The 14,184-nt window shown below is 39.8% G+C and overlaps 1 long non-coding RNA gene across 1 annotated transcript in view; it reads left to right on the plus strand.

Annotated features, from left to right (window-relative positions):
- Nucleotides 1-14,184, plus strand: part of LOC148015878 (uncharacterized) — a 44,981-nt gene continuing 30,797 nt past the window's right edge. The window contains exons 1-2 of the long non-coding RNA XR_015688173.1: nucleotides 1-608; nucleotides 686-1,140. This is a non-coding gene — a long non-coding RNA (uncharacterized LOC148015878). The remainder of the gene's footprint in view (nucleotides 609-685; nucleotides 1,141-14,184) is intronic.

The following is a 14,184-nucleotide window of genomic DNA, read 5'->3' on the forward strand; positions in this document are numbered from 1 at the left end:
GCCTTGGTGACACAGACTACGAGGGATTTCCACCTCATTCGAGCCAGACGCGACATCTGGCCATGCACTTTTAACAGCTTCTTCGAGCTCCTCTTACCGTGGCAGCTATCCCGATTCCCAAGGATCTCACGCACAGTCGAATCCTGAGTCCTGACCTCCGCATAATCCCACCATCGTCTCAAAATGGAAGTTTGGGTCATCTGGCCCTTCAGCTGAGGCTGCATAATGGAGGGCCATGTTTGTGGAGCCCTCAAGTTAACCAAAGGTCTCCCCTTGCCCGAGCAGGGCCTCAAGGCTGTAATTCAAGCTCTCCATCAAGCACCGATGAGAGGATCTTTACCGACCGCAATGGAAGCGGCTAGAAGAGGAGATGTCGAAGGGGCAAAACTGCCATGGAGAGAGCAAAGCTGGCACCTCAGCATCAAACCCTGAAGGGGTGGAAGAATCAGGTGGTTTTGCAGTTTTGCTTTCTGATGAAGGATTCAACCAAGTACCGGTCTAGGACCTTAATCGGTCTTTGTGGTGGCTCACTCCTTCTTGCTGGAGTTTTCAAAGCTTGGATAAGGGACAACTGGCACCCTTTTGAGTACTAGGGCTTTATTAGCCAGGTATCTATCCAATGAGAGTTTTGGTTTCTCGTTTGAGAATTGGGACTAATAAGAATCTTTTGTTTCTTATGAGCCAGGTATCTACCCACCCTCTTCAAATGGCGCGACCCAAATGGTCACCAAGGTCTTGGTCGGGGTTGACCTTCCCAACCTCCCTGAGTCCCTGACCACATCTACCCATTCGTGGGCACTGTAGCCTCACCTTCAGGAAAGATATTAAATCAGAGGCCATATACAGGTGTAAATCCAGCGATAAAGGTTGTTCTTGGTAGAAGACTTTAAGAAGGCGCTGAGCGGCTTGGTAAAAGAAAGCAGGAAAAAATCTACAAAATAAGTCGAATTATTACTTTCAGTTTTCAGGCCTGTGGAGGAAGAGACTCTCCCCAGAAATAAAGATCTCAAGTTTACATGTAGGTAACAAAGCAGGCAGCTCCTTGAACCTCTCTTCTCTTGGCAACATTGCAGTAGGTGGGAGCAAAAGAAGACTGTGCTAGCTCAGATAACCCACTCGGCCTTTCCAGGAATCCTTGAGGTAAGCCTAAAAATCAACAAATTCTCTCAGAAATGATGCAGCTGTTTAAAGTTCTCTCTTGCAGCATTAAGGGGATAACAGACCCCATTTGATACCTGGAAGGGATTGCCCTGACATGATTTCAGGAAATAAAAATGCATGAGATTAATTGAGAAAAAATCTGAATAGTATCTCATGAGATTACAACTAGGAACATTCGGTTGGCAGTGACGGTGGAACTCTATGCACTCACAAGGAGTTGGGACTCTTGTTTTGAATATCATGTAGGACTTCTGCAATACATGGGTGGCTGGCTACTCATCCCATGATATAGGAGGAGATTGTAATAGTTTTAGCATACACTTCAGGGGCAGCAAACTCAAGGCCATAGCTGTGGGTATTCCTTGAGAGCTATCAATGTCCCCATTATTCTGCTAGGTGACTTCAACAAGGTTGAGTTCCTTTGACAAATATAAAGGCACGGGCAGCACCGTGGTAGAAAGCGAAAGACAGGCTTGGATTAACCTCTAGGGTTTCCACTACCTTTTTTATGTGGGTACTTGCACAGGCTTCACCAGTCAAATAATCAAAGGGTGTTAGGCTCAGAAAAGCCAGGCTTGATTGTGCTCATGCACCTAGTGGTTTTCTTTCCTCTTATGTGGATTGCATGGTAACGGTCTTTAACAACGTAATCCTGTCTGATCATAAACCTGTCCTTCTCTTTCTCTCCAACTCCAATAGCAAGGTTAAGGTGGGGTGGTCTCACACAAACGCTGCGATATTCGAGCTTTACTGTAAGATATCAAAATTAGAATATCCAAAGGGAGGGAGAGAGAGAGAGAGAGAGAGAGAGAGAGGACCTTGGCGATGCTGCCCCAGGTCACCTGCCTCGGGCTGTCTCAACACTAGGCCCACCCCTTTCGTACTGCCCAAGGCCTGCAGGCCTGTGTTCTCCTGCCCACCTGATCCTGTACACACCTCCCTCAGCCTGCATGCTGCCTGAAATGCCCCTGCAGGACAACGCGGGCTGTCCTGCCACGTGTGCAGCCAGAAACGGCGAGAGAGAGAGAGAGAGAGAGAGAGAGAGAGAGAGCAGTTCAGGAGAGCTGCCCTGTCATGCTGCCTGTTTGTGCAGCCTGCCATACCTGGTCTTGGGAGCTCATCACTTGTAAACGCCTAGAACAACGAAGTATGCTTAACAATTATGATGTTCGCTTGTTTTTGAGATTTAATATAAAAGAGAATGAACACTTAAAGTTGAAAATGAAAATTACTCACAAAATTACAACCATGAAAATGTAAAAGTAATGGAGACAAGATTGAGGGTTGAAGATGGGCAACCCCCCTCTCCCCCCCCCGAAGGAATGTATTTCTGCTCAACCCAAGTCCCTTAGGGAAGAGCTCGGTTACAATCAACCTGAGAGTGAGGAGAAGATCATGCAAAGATGTACAAACACACATGCAATATCTATTATGCAATGATAAGAACTGATTTCTTTACAGTATGAGAGAAGAAAGAGGGGAAATCAGCATTTCTTCATCGTTGGTCAGTAGTATATGGATAGGGATCTTGTTGCTAAAATGGAAGAAAGAGTTCGAGAAGGAGATGCTGTAATGAATTTACAGGCTTACTGTCTTGTAAAACAGTAGTGATGAAGAGGGAATATGGAGGAATTTGATAATGGAGAAGTGGGGGATGATGATGGGGATGGATGGGGCCAGTTTCTGGCTATCTGTGGGTGCTGTACATGAGTTTACGGCAAAGAAAAATGATGCTGAATGAAGAAAAACGAGCACTTATTTATAGGAGAGAGAAGAGCTAGTACAAAAGGGGAAAGTGGAGTAGCACAAGACAAGTGTCCAGCCACATGTCATGAGATGTGACAAGTGGTAGGACACTTGGAAACTTTGTGACAAGTGTCTTGACACTTGTCTCTTCTCTATGGCCTTCCTTTTTTAACTGAATACTGTCAAGAATAGAAACAACCAAATTTAGTAAGCACAGTCAAGGTACAAAATTTACTATTTTTAGAATGTCATCCCTATTTTTTAGGACTAGCATTTTTAGGCTAATTCGAGACTCCTAAAATTTAGGAACCTCCTAAAATATAGAGACCCCCCCAATATGGGTGTCATATGAAAGCATTTTCCGTGTACATCGCAAAAACGGTATCAGAATCTTCATGTGACTTTCCTATGCAAAGAAATGTGCATTTCAAGCTTTCAGACCACACATGCACATTGTACAAGCATTTCATGATCATGCCATCTTGTTGATTGTAACTGTCTGTTCTGGCGGATCTAGCTCACACTTCAAGACATCAATCCTTTCTGTGTGCGAGTCTAACCCTGATATGCGTGAGTTCTGGTCACAGGCGCTCAATCGTCCATATAGGTGGAAGTGTGAACTATTTTTTCTCTAACCCACCGCGTGGGTCCACCATAACCTGTGACCACTCATCAGTGGGCTCCAATGCACTTTTCTTTATATCTAATTAGTGCAAAGGAAACAGATTTAATAAATCATTGTATAGATAAATTAATGAAAAAGGATACAAATTCTGTTTCTATAGAGTTGTGATAGCCCTCTGGCTTTTATTCAGCTGTCCTCAGCTGAAAAGCTTCTTGATATGGCTGAAGAATGTCTGGATAATCCTTCATGAATTTTTTATCTACCCACTGTACATCTGTTGTGGGTAGATTCTTGAATTTTAGTAAGAATTTTCGTATCACAAGGCCACTTCTCGTGGTTCGATCCTTGTGAAACAAAATCTGTTCAGGTTCCAAGAGTTGCTCTGTTTCTTCAACTTCTGGGGGATCTTCAGTAATGGGTTCCTTTGGTTTTGGTCCTATGTAAGGTTTTAGCAAACTTACATGAAAAGCATTGTGTATTTTCCAATGAGCAGGAAGCTCAAGTCGATAAGAAACTTCATTTATTTTCTCAATCACTTTGAAGGATCCAAAGTATCTACTGGAGAGCTTTGGAAAAGATGAATTTTGACCCGAACCTTGTTTAAGCCTGCTTTTATCAAACTTTAGCAAGACATATTGACCTTTTTCAAAAGTCAAAGGTCTTTTGCGTTTATCTGCTTGCTTCTTTTGTCGCTCTTGGGCAACTTTGATAGTGGCTCGAACTTGATCCATTGCTATTTTTAAATCTGAAGCAAACTCATCAACAACAAAAATCTTATCTTTAGTGCGAATAATTGGAGAAGGAATCAATTTACCTTGTACTATTTCATTTGGAGCTTTCCCTGTGGATGAGTGCATTGTATTGTTGTAAGTAAACTCCAATAATGGAAGATATTTCTCCCACTGTGACTTATGTTCACTAACATAAGCTTTCAACATATCCAAAAGAGTGAGATTCATCATCTCTGTTTGGCCATCAGTTTGAGGATGAAAAGCTGAGGAGAATTTTAAAGTGGTTCCTAAATTCTCAAATAAAGCACGCCAAAAGTTACTTGTGAATTTGGAGTCTCTATCTAAAATGATCTCAAAAGGCATACCATGTAATTTGAAGATATGTTGAATAAAAAGTCTTGTAGCTTGTGCGGATTTCAATGTTTTATGACATTGAATAAAATGTGATTGCTTACTGAATCGATCAATTATGACCCAAATCATATCACGACCTTGAGGTATTCTTGGAATACTTGAGATAAAATCCATTGTGATAGATTCCCATGGATCTTTGGGCACTGGAAGAGGTTGCAACAATCCTGGAGTCTTCTGCATATTATACTTGGATTTTTGGCATACTAGACAAGCCTCAATGAAGTTATGTGTATCTCTTCGTAATGTTGGCCAATAAAAGTAGCGCTCAATTGCACTTAGAGTGGTTGCTCTCCCTTTATGCCCTGCATAAGGGGGTTCATGACTTTCATTAAGTACCTTTTGTCGAACAAAAAGAGTGACACAAAGGCGATTGTTCATGAGAAGGTAATCGTCTTTGATGGAATAATCTGGATAAGAACCTCCTTGCTGTAAATTTGACCAAATTGCTACAAAATCAGTATCTTCATCATAAGTATTCTTCATCATTTGAAAATCTTCATGTTGAGCCACTGTAATAGTTGCAATGCGAGGCACTCTAGAAAGTGCATCAGCAACTACATTTTGTTTCCCTGGAATGTACATAATTTGAAAATGAAACATAGACAAGAAATTTTTCCATCTTGCATGTTTCTCCTGCAAATGCTTTTGAGTCTTGAAATACTTCAAGCTCTGTAATCAGTTTTAATAAGGAATTCATTGCCTAAAAGATAATGTTTCCATATCTTCAAAGCATGAACCACTGATAAAAGCTCATTTTCATATATGTCATACCTTTTCTCCACATCATTTAGACGGCGGCTTTCAAAGGCTACGGCATGGCCTTCTTGATTAGCACTACACCAATACAATCACCGCAAGCATCTGCTTCCACCACAAATGGTTTTACCAAATCTGGAATGATAAGAACAAGTCCAGAAGTAAGAGCTGTTTTCAGCCTCGTGAAGGATGCCTTCTATTTTTCCTTCCATTGGAAAGAGGTCTTCTTCTTTGTAAGGTCATGAAGTGGAGAAGCCGTATGTGCAAAATGCTTGATGAAGCGGCGGTAATAAGAGCATAAGCCAAGAAATGATCGCACCTCATGTACATCATGAAGATGAGGCCATTCTTGGATTATCCTAATCTTTTCAGGATCCATTTGAATCCCTTCAGAAGAGATGACATGCCTTAGGTAATTTATTTTATGCATGAAAAATTCACTCTTTTTACCATTTACCAAGAGTTGATTTTATTGAAGTCATTGTAGAACAATCTCCAAGTGCTGATGATGCTCCTCTTCATTCTTGCTAAAGATAAGAATATCATCAAAGAAAGTACCGACATATTGTCGATGCTCTCTAAAAATGCGCTCCATCATTCGATTAAAGGTGGCTAGTGCATCGGTTAATCCGAAAGGAACCACCAAGAATTCGTAAAGACCGTATGAAGTGCAAAAAGCAGTTTTGTGTACATCTTGTGGTATTACCCTAATTTGATGATAACCACTCTTTAGATCAATGCGGCTGAAAACCTTTGAGCCTCCTAGACGATCCAAAATGTCGTCAATTCTGGGAATAGGAAACCGATTCTTCACAGTGATTTTGTTGAGGACTCGATAATCAATGCACATCCTGAATGTGCCATCTTTCTTTTGAACAAGAAGAACCGGTGAACAAAATGGTGAGCTACTTGACCTAATTAGCCCACGGTTGAGTAGGTCTTCGACTTGCTTTCTGATTTCTTCTTGTTGAGGACGGCTCACACGGTATGGTGCTATATTAGGAGGAGAACTGCCCAGAATAATATCAATATGATGGTCTTCTGGCCTTTCTGGGGGAAGCTGATAAGGAAGATCTTCCGAAAAACAATCTTTATACTTTTCCAAGAGCTGAAGTCGCTCTTGGTTTTCAGCATTCATATTATCTTTTACATCAGTGACATAAAGCAAACAACATTGAACACAATCCTTAATTGCTCTAGAGACTTGCATATGGCTTACCATAGGTATGGTGTCTCCAGAAACTCCAGAATTTGGATCTCGTACTTCTTGCCTTTGTTGGTGAGTTCTACCTTCTTTTTCTGAGAGAAGATGGTTGAATCTACTCTATGATTCCAGGGCATGCCAAGAATCACATCGCAACCATCAAGGTCTCCGATATAGAAAGTATCTTTATCACTATAGCCTTGAATTTGAAACTTGAGCTTGCTAATGTAGGGTGTCACAATCTTCACTGTGTCACCTTTATCGACATTTAAAGCTTGGTGAACTTCTGCCGGAGTGTCCATCTCTTCATTCTTTAATCCAAGCTCTTTAGCTAATTGCAAGAAAATGACATTTTCATTCGCCCCAAGATTTATCAAGAATAGTGCTTGCTTACCTTGCAACTGTCCCCAAGCTTTTAATAATTTTTGCATCTCTGGAGTGTGAGTTGTGTTTGTAACTACATCACTGATAGCATTGATTTTCACTGGCAACTAAGGCTTGTTGTCAGAAACCTTACTTTGTCCTTTGTTTGGACATTGCTTCGCTATGTGGCCTGTTTATCCACATTTAAAGCACTTCCGTTCTTTCATGAAGTTCTGCTTTTCTTCTTCGAAAAGTTGCTTTGCTTGTGGGTATAGATTGGAGCGAAATTGAGGAGCATTAAGAGGTGCATAGAGCTTCATCTTCTTTTGATTTGATGGCTGCTTTTGCCGCTGTTTTTGTCCTTCATTTGGGGCTGAATACTCCTCATCATCAGCTACTCTCTTCTTATCATTCTTTTGGAATGATTTGTTGCAATTGTGCTCCATTTCCCATGTCTCAGCATGGTCAGTGAGTTCCCTGAGACTAGAACAATGATAATGATTAAGAGCAGTACGAAGTTTAAAATGCAAACCTCCTTGAAACTTCCTAAGCTTTTTCGAACTGTTGATCTTCTTGAAATATTGGACCTTCAAAAGTAGCTCCCAAAATCTCTTGGTATAGTCACCAAGTGACTCATTTTTCCTTTGCCAAAGCCGATCCCATTCCATTTTTACATCTCTTTTGAAATGAACAGGAAGAAATTGGCTTTGTATCATGTGAACAAAGGACCGCCATGATTTTGGGGTAGCATGATCATATTCCAACCCCGTCCACCAAGTATGGGCTAAGTTGGTCAAATGTAAAGCTGCAAACTTAATCTTTTCTTTTTCTTTATACTTGTCACGACCATACAAAATTTGAAATTGATGAATAAACTTCAGAAGAAGATCAGGATTTCGGGAACCATCATACATACTTAACTTGATCTTCTTTTCAAGTTGAGATAGTGACTTAGTCTTCTTCTTCTTCTTATGCCTTCGTCCATGCCCGGATCTTGAGGTTGAAGATGATGAAATGCTTGATGGGGATAAAGATGGAGACGAGGGTGAAGAATGTCGACGCCTTTGACGATGATGAGGTCTTCCACGAGAAGGGTGTGACTCTTCGTCTCACTAGAAGAGGGTCCATCAGAGTAGGCGCCAGATGACTTTGAAGAAGAGGATGAGCTTCGACGCGATTTCTTTCTTTGTCTTGAAGTAGAATGGGACTGCCTCTTAGAAGTAGTTGGACTTCTTGATCGGCTCCTTTCATTGGTATGGCTTTGTCTCCTTAAAGTAGATGGGCTTCTTTCCTTGAATACTTTAGGATTCTCAACTTTTTCTAGTTTGAGAAGTTGCTCACGAATTTGCTGATTCTCCTCTCTAAGACTTTGAATTACGTGCATGATAGCACTCATCTGATCCACTGAGACTCTAAGAAAATATGCTCAAGCCCTCAATACAAGGGCTGAAAACAAACAAACTTATAATCGTAAGCATTACCAGTGTTGGGGTGAGGACCAAGCCAAAGCTCTGATACAACTGATAACACCCCGAACAACGTAGTATGCTTAACAATTATGATGTTCACTTATTTTCAAGATTTAATATAAAAGAGAATGAACACTTAAAGTTGAAAATGAAAATTACTCACAAAATTACAGCCATGAAAATGTAAAAGTAAAGGAGACAAGATTGAGGGTTGAAAATGGGCAACCCCCTCCCCCCCCCTGAAGGAATGTATTTCTACTCAACCCAAGTCCCTTAGGGAAGAGCTCAGTTACAATCAACCTAAGAGAGAGGAGAAGTAATTCTCACTCTCACAAGATCATGCAAAGATGTACAAACACACATGCAATATCTATTATGCAATGATAAGAACTGATTTCTTTACAGTATGAGAGAAGAAAGAGGGGAAATCAGTCTTTCTTCATCGTTGATCAGCAGTACATGGATAGGGCTTGCTTCTTGTTGCTAAAATGGAAGAAAGAGCTCGAGAAGGAGGTGCTGTAATGAATTTATAGGCTTGTTGTCCTGTAAAACAGCAGTGATACACGAGGGAATATGGAGGAATTTGATAATGGAGAAGTGGGGGATAATTATGGGGATGGATGGGGCCAGTTTCCAGCTATCTGTGGGTGTTGTACATGAGTTTACAGCAAAGAAAAATGATGCTGAATGAAGAAAAACGAGCTCTTATTTATAGGAGAGAGAAGAGCTAGTACAAAAGGGGAAAGTGGAGTAGCACAAGACAAGTATCCAGCCACATGTCATGAGATGTGACAAGTGGTGGGACACTTGGAAACTTGTGTGACAAGTGTCTTGACACTTGTCTCTTCTCTATGGCCTTCCTTTTTGGGCTGAATACTGTCAAGAATAGAAACAACCAAACTTAGTAAGCACAATCAGGGTACAGAATTTACTATTTTTAGAATGTCATCCCTATTTTTTAGGACTAGCATTTTTAGGCTAATTCGAGGCTCCTAAAATTTAGGAACCTCCTAAAATTTAGGGACCCCCCCAATATGGGTGTCATATGAAAGCCTTTTCCGTGTACATCACAAAAACGGTATCAGAATCTTCATGTGACTTTCCTATGCAAAGAAATGTGCATTTCAAGCTTTCAGACCACACATGCACATTGTACAAGCATTTCATGATCATGCCATCTTGTTGATTGTAACTGTCTGTTCTGGTGGATCTAGCTCACACTTCAAGGCATCAATCCTTTCTGTGTGCGAGTCTAACCCTGATATGCGTGAGTTCTGGTCACAGGCGCCCAATCGTCCATATAGGTGGAAGTGTGAACTATCTTTTCTCTAACCCACCGTGTGGGTCCACCATAACTTGTGACCACTCAGCCAGCTCCAATGCACTTTTCTTTATATCTAATTAGTGCAAAGGAAACAGATTTAATAAATCATTATATAGACAAATTAATGAAAAAGGATACAAATTATGTTTCTATAGAGTTGTGACATCACTGTGTACAGCCTATTTCTTCATTGTCTGTCCCTGAGTGCGTGCCGAAGAAACCCCGCAAGCCTGCTTTGTCTGCTGCGTGCAGGGGCAAGGCAGTCTGTGGGCGATTGTGGGAGAATGAACTGACGACCCTGTTCTTTCACGATGGTCCTGAACCAGGATGCTATGGATCCACTGGATACAGTGCTGGGTCCAGACGTGGACGTGCCAGAAGATGCATTAGAAGAAGCCATGGTATCCTGCACTGATGAGATGGCTTCGCCCCACCTTGATCTTCAGTCATCTGTCAAATGTCTCCATGATGACTCTACTGCTGCTCCTAAGGTCCCTAACTTGGGCGATTCTCCGCCCCGTTCGTACCCTCAGGTGGCTTCCGCTTTGCAGGATTTGCAAGAACTGAATTGGGAACAATTGTTGGAGTTTGTGAATAATATGTGGAGCGTAATCATCGAGCTATCCTTGCCTGAGCAGAGGAGGTTTTGCATGCACAAGTGCTCAGTCAAGAGGTTCTTCGTTCCTTTTTAGCTTTTCATAAGCGAGGCATGATTCCCTTCTTCAGGAGTGGGATTCCCGTGCTTACTAGGATCCGTCAATGTTGGCTGACCTCCATTCTTCAAACTGATTGTGTGGAGAAGATCCTGCTGGCCTGCGTGGATTCTTTGAGAAATAGTTGGTGCATATTGTCTCATGGCGTCCACTGCCAGAATTTCAATGTCTTTTGAAGCATCAGTGTCCCGTATGGGTGGAAGTGAATTGCTCGGCTGTCTGTCTACTAGGCCCTTCTCAAGGATACAATGGTTGCCAAAGGCCATGTGTTGGTACCCCCCCAATCTGAAGGCAGCCAATAGAAATGGACTATGCATGTTGTGGGATACTGCCAAGAAGGGACCCAATTGGTTGCACCTCAATTGTACGGGCATGCGACCTCTTTGCTTTTGGCTGAGGTGAGGTACTTTTGCTGGCCACTATTTCTCCTATGCTCAATTGGGTCACTTCATGGTTGAATGTCCAAATCGCAAGAGTACCTTGGTGGATTAGCCCATGGACAAAGACCAACACACACACCCCCATTTCGCCAAGCAACATATTAAACCTAGTCCCTCCAAAGGCACGTCCAAAGGCAAGCAATTTGCTCCTTCAAACTTTGGAAAAACAAGGATGCGATGCGATAAGGAAAAAAGCAAAGGAGAGTTTTGTGCGCTCAACACGTGCTACCCCTTCTTATTCTTAAAACCCCATTTGCACTTATTCGTGTCATCGTGAAAAATCCTCAGAAGCAATAACAGTAGCAGCAATCGACTCGATCATCACTACGTGTTCGCAACTCTCGAGCTTAGCTAGACTTCGATGTTACTAGCAGAGTCATCACTCCATGGGATTGCAAGTGTCCCTATTCTACCTCCCACTTTGTAGATGTGACTTCCTTCTCATAGGTCAACCATCAAAGATGCAATCCCTTTGCGGTGCTCAAAGATCTCTTTGAAGATAATACATTGGAGACATTGACCATAGCAAAGACCCATGCCCACATGATTCTACTTTGTTTTGTACTCTTCTTTTGTTTTGTTGAATCCATTATATCTAGTTCATACATGATGGCTTAGAGCCACCTTGCACTTTGTAATTATTGATCTTGTTATCATGTACATTTTTATTGTAATCAATTTATTGTAATTAATATAACTACCCATTATGAGAGAGAGAGAGAGAGAGAGAGAGAGAGAGAGAGAGAGAGAGAGAGAGGTGTGTGTTGAGATGGTAAGCTCAACACTGATTACCTAGTTAAATGGATCCACACGTCTATACTTAGCACATCTGTAGTCATTATGTTTCTCACATGGCCATTGACTTAGCACTTATTATATTTAGTTAGTTACGTCCACCTATAGCTGGCATAATTATAACATCAATCGATTAGTATAGTTAGTTATACATAGTTTGACTCAGTTTGACTTTCAATTATGTTATATTTTATCTATACTTTGTGTATATTCTTTTGTGAGAGGAAGAAGAAAGAAAGACGAACAAATCAACATTTTGGTCCACCACTCTCTTCATGTGTTCTTAAGTGCACTTTATCTTATTTATATTGTGTGTGTTCGACGCACTATCTCAAATAAGTCTCCTCACCACATGATTTGTGACATGGTATGAGAGCGGCGCCACCAAGAGAGACTGATTGTGGAGGTTTAAGTGAAGAAGAAAGAGCAAGGATTCAAGAAAGTAAGCAATAGATAAGAAGCTCTCCCATTCTCTTACATTTTTCCTCATATAGTTGTGAGATTTGGTATACAAGCAAAGCGGTGCTTATTCTAGAGATAAGCCATTTAGGGCTTTTCCATCTTGTTTTTGGCTATTTGAGGCCATTTCAGTCCCCATTTTAGTTCTATGAGGTTGTAGACAACAGTTTTAGAGTATACTATAATTTCGATTGTGTTAATTTCTCTCAAGTGTAAAAGTTACAAATTTCAAATTTATAAGTTCTTTGATCTCTCTCAAGAAGTAAACACAAGGTTTATTTACAAACAAGTTACAAAGGATATGTATTGTTGAGCAGTTAGTGAAAAATACTGCATGATTTGTTATTGTGCACATATTATAGAAGATTACAGAAGACTTGCTTACTATTTGGTACTCGCTTTTGTCATAATGGTTGAGACCAATTAAAATCGTATTATTGAGAAGCTAGACAAGATCTACTCATTATAAAGTTCCATTTAATTAACTTTCTTATTGGAAAATGTCTCTAGGAGTTTGCTTCAAGTGAGAAAATGAACTAGAGCTAAGTGATCTTGTGACTATAAAATAATTTAAGGCATAGAAAGAATGAGATATAAAAGATAGAAAAGTAATATATTGATTGTCTGTAGCCATTGATAATACTATGTTAGGATATATCAGAAATATAAAAAATTCACATATAGCTTGGATAATATTTGAAAATATGTTTTTAGTAAATACAAAGGCAGATCCAACTCAAGTAAGAGTTGAATATCTTGAAGAAAGGCAAGATATTTATAAATGAATATGTTTTGAAGGTAACAAGCATTATAGATACCTAAGTAGTCATTGTAGATGCCTAATAATCATTGATGCAAGGCTTGATGATGATGATGATTTGGTCTTGTCTACTTTGGGTGCCCTTAATAATGAGGTCTATAAATCTTTTATCATTTATGTGTATGTATGAAAGTCGTTATTAGATTTTGATGAGTTGGTCTCTCTCATAATCACAAAAAAGATCATTATGCATAATGAATTATCTAAAAGAAGTGTTGAATAACTCTATAAAATTTACTCAAGCTCAAGAAGGAGACGATGGTGGATCCTCTTCAAGAGGCCGTGGTATGGATTGTATTAGTGGTAACCAACAAAACAAGTTAAATCAATGGTTTAATGACATGTAAATTTTAGAAGACCGTGGTAATTCTAGAGGTAGGGTTAGCTTTAGAGAAAGAAGTTGATGATAAAACAAAGGATCTAGCAATTCTTATATTGTTTGTCATTATTGTGAAAAAACATGTCATATTGTAGCCCATTGTTATGATAAAAAAGATGATATTTATAGTGACAAATTGCAGCAAAAAAAATTATGCACCATCTTCAAGATAGAATGATAACAAAAATGAGAATTTATTTATCATATAGCATACAATGAATGTTATCACAGGAAAGAAAACATATGACAATGTATGATATGTTGATTCGTGTGTATCTAGATTCTAATCATATTATCAGCCATGTTGAATGGTTTGGAGAAATGCAAGATTTATAGAGTTCAAGCTATGTAGAGATGGGTAATAATTCACACCGCTTAATTTACACATTGAAAAAGTTGCTTTGTCTTTATACGATGTGCAGACAAAGTGTTTATTAGATGTATTACACATATTATTTATCACAAAGAATTAGGTATATGTTAATCAAATGGTAGAGCAAGGGTTGCAAGTTAGATTTAATGTGAAGGATTGTTTCATTGAAGACTTCAATAATAAGTGTAGATTGATTACAAAAAGAAGTAAAAGTTAGCCACATTTTTACTTTGGATGTTGAAATTCTTGCAATAAATGGTGTTATATATACTAAAGGTAAAGATGTGGTTGTAGACATTAAAATATGATATAAACATATTGGATATGGAAATTTGCAAAGGTTAAAATTAATGCAATCTACAGAGTTGATTACATACTTATTTACATTTGGAGTTATAGAATTACATAAAGT

The sequence above is a fragment of the Lygodium microphyllum genome, chromosome 23 (assembly GCF_053477565.2).
Source record: "Lygodium microphyllum isolate KBCC chromosome 23, Lygodium_microphyllum_v1.1.10, whole genome shotgun sequence".
Taxonomy (NCBI): domain Eukaryota; kingdom Viridiplantae; phylum Streptophyta; class Polypodiopsida; order Schizaeales; family Lygodiaceae; genus Lygodium; species Lygodium microphyllum.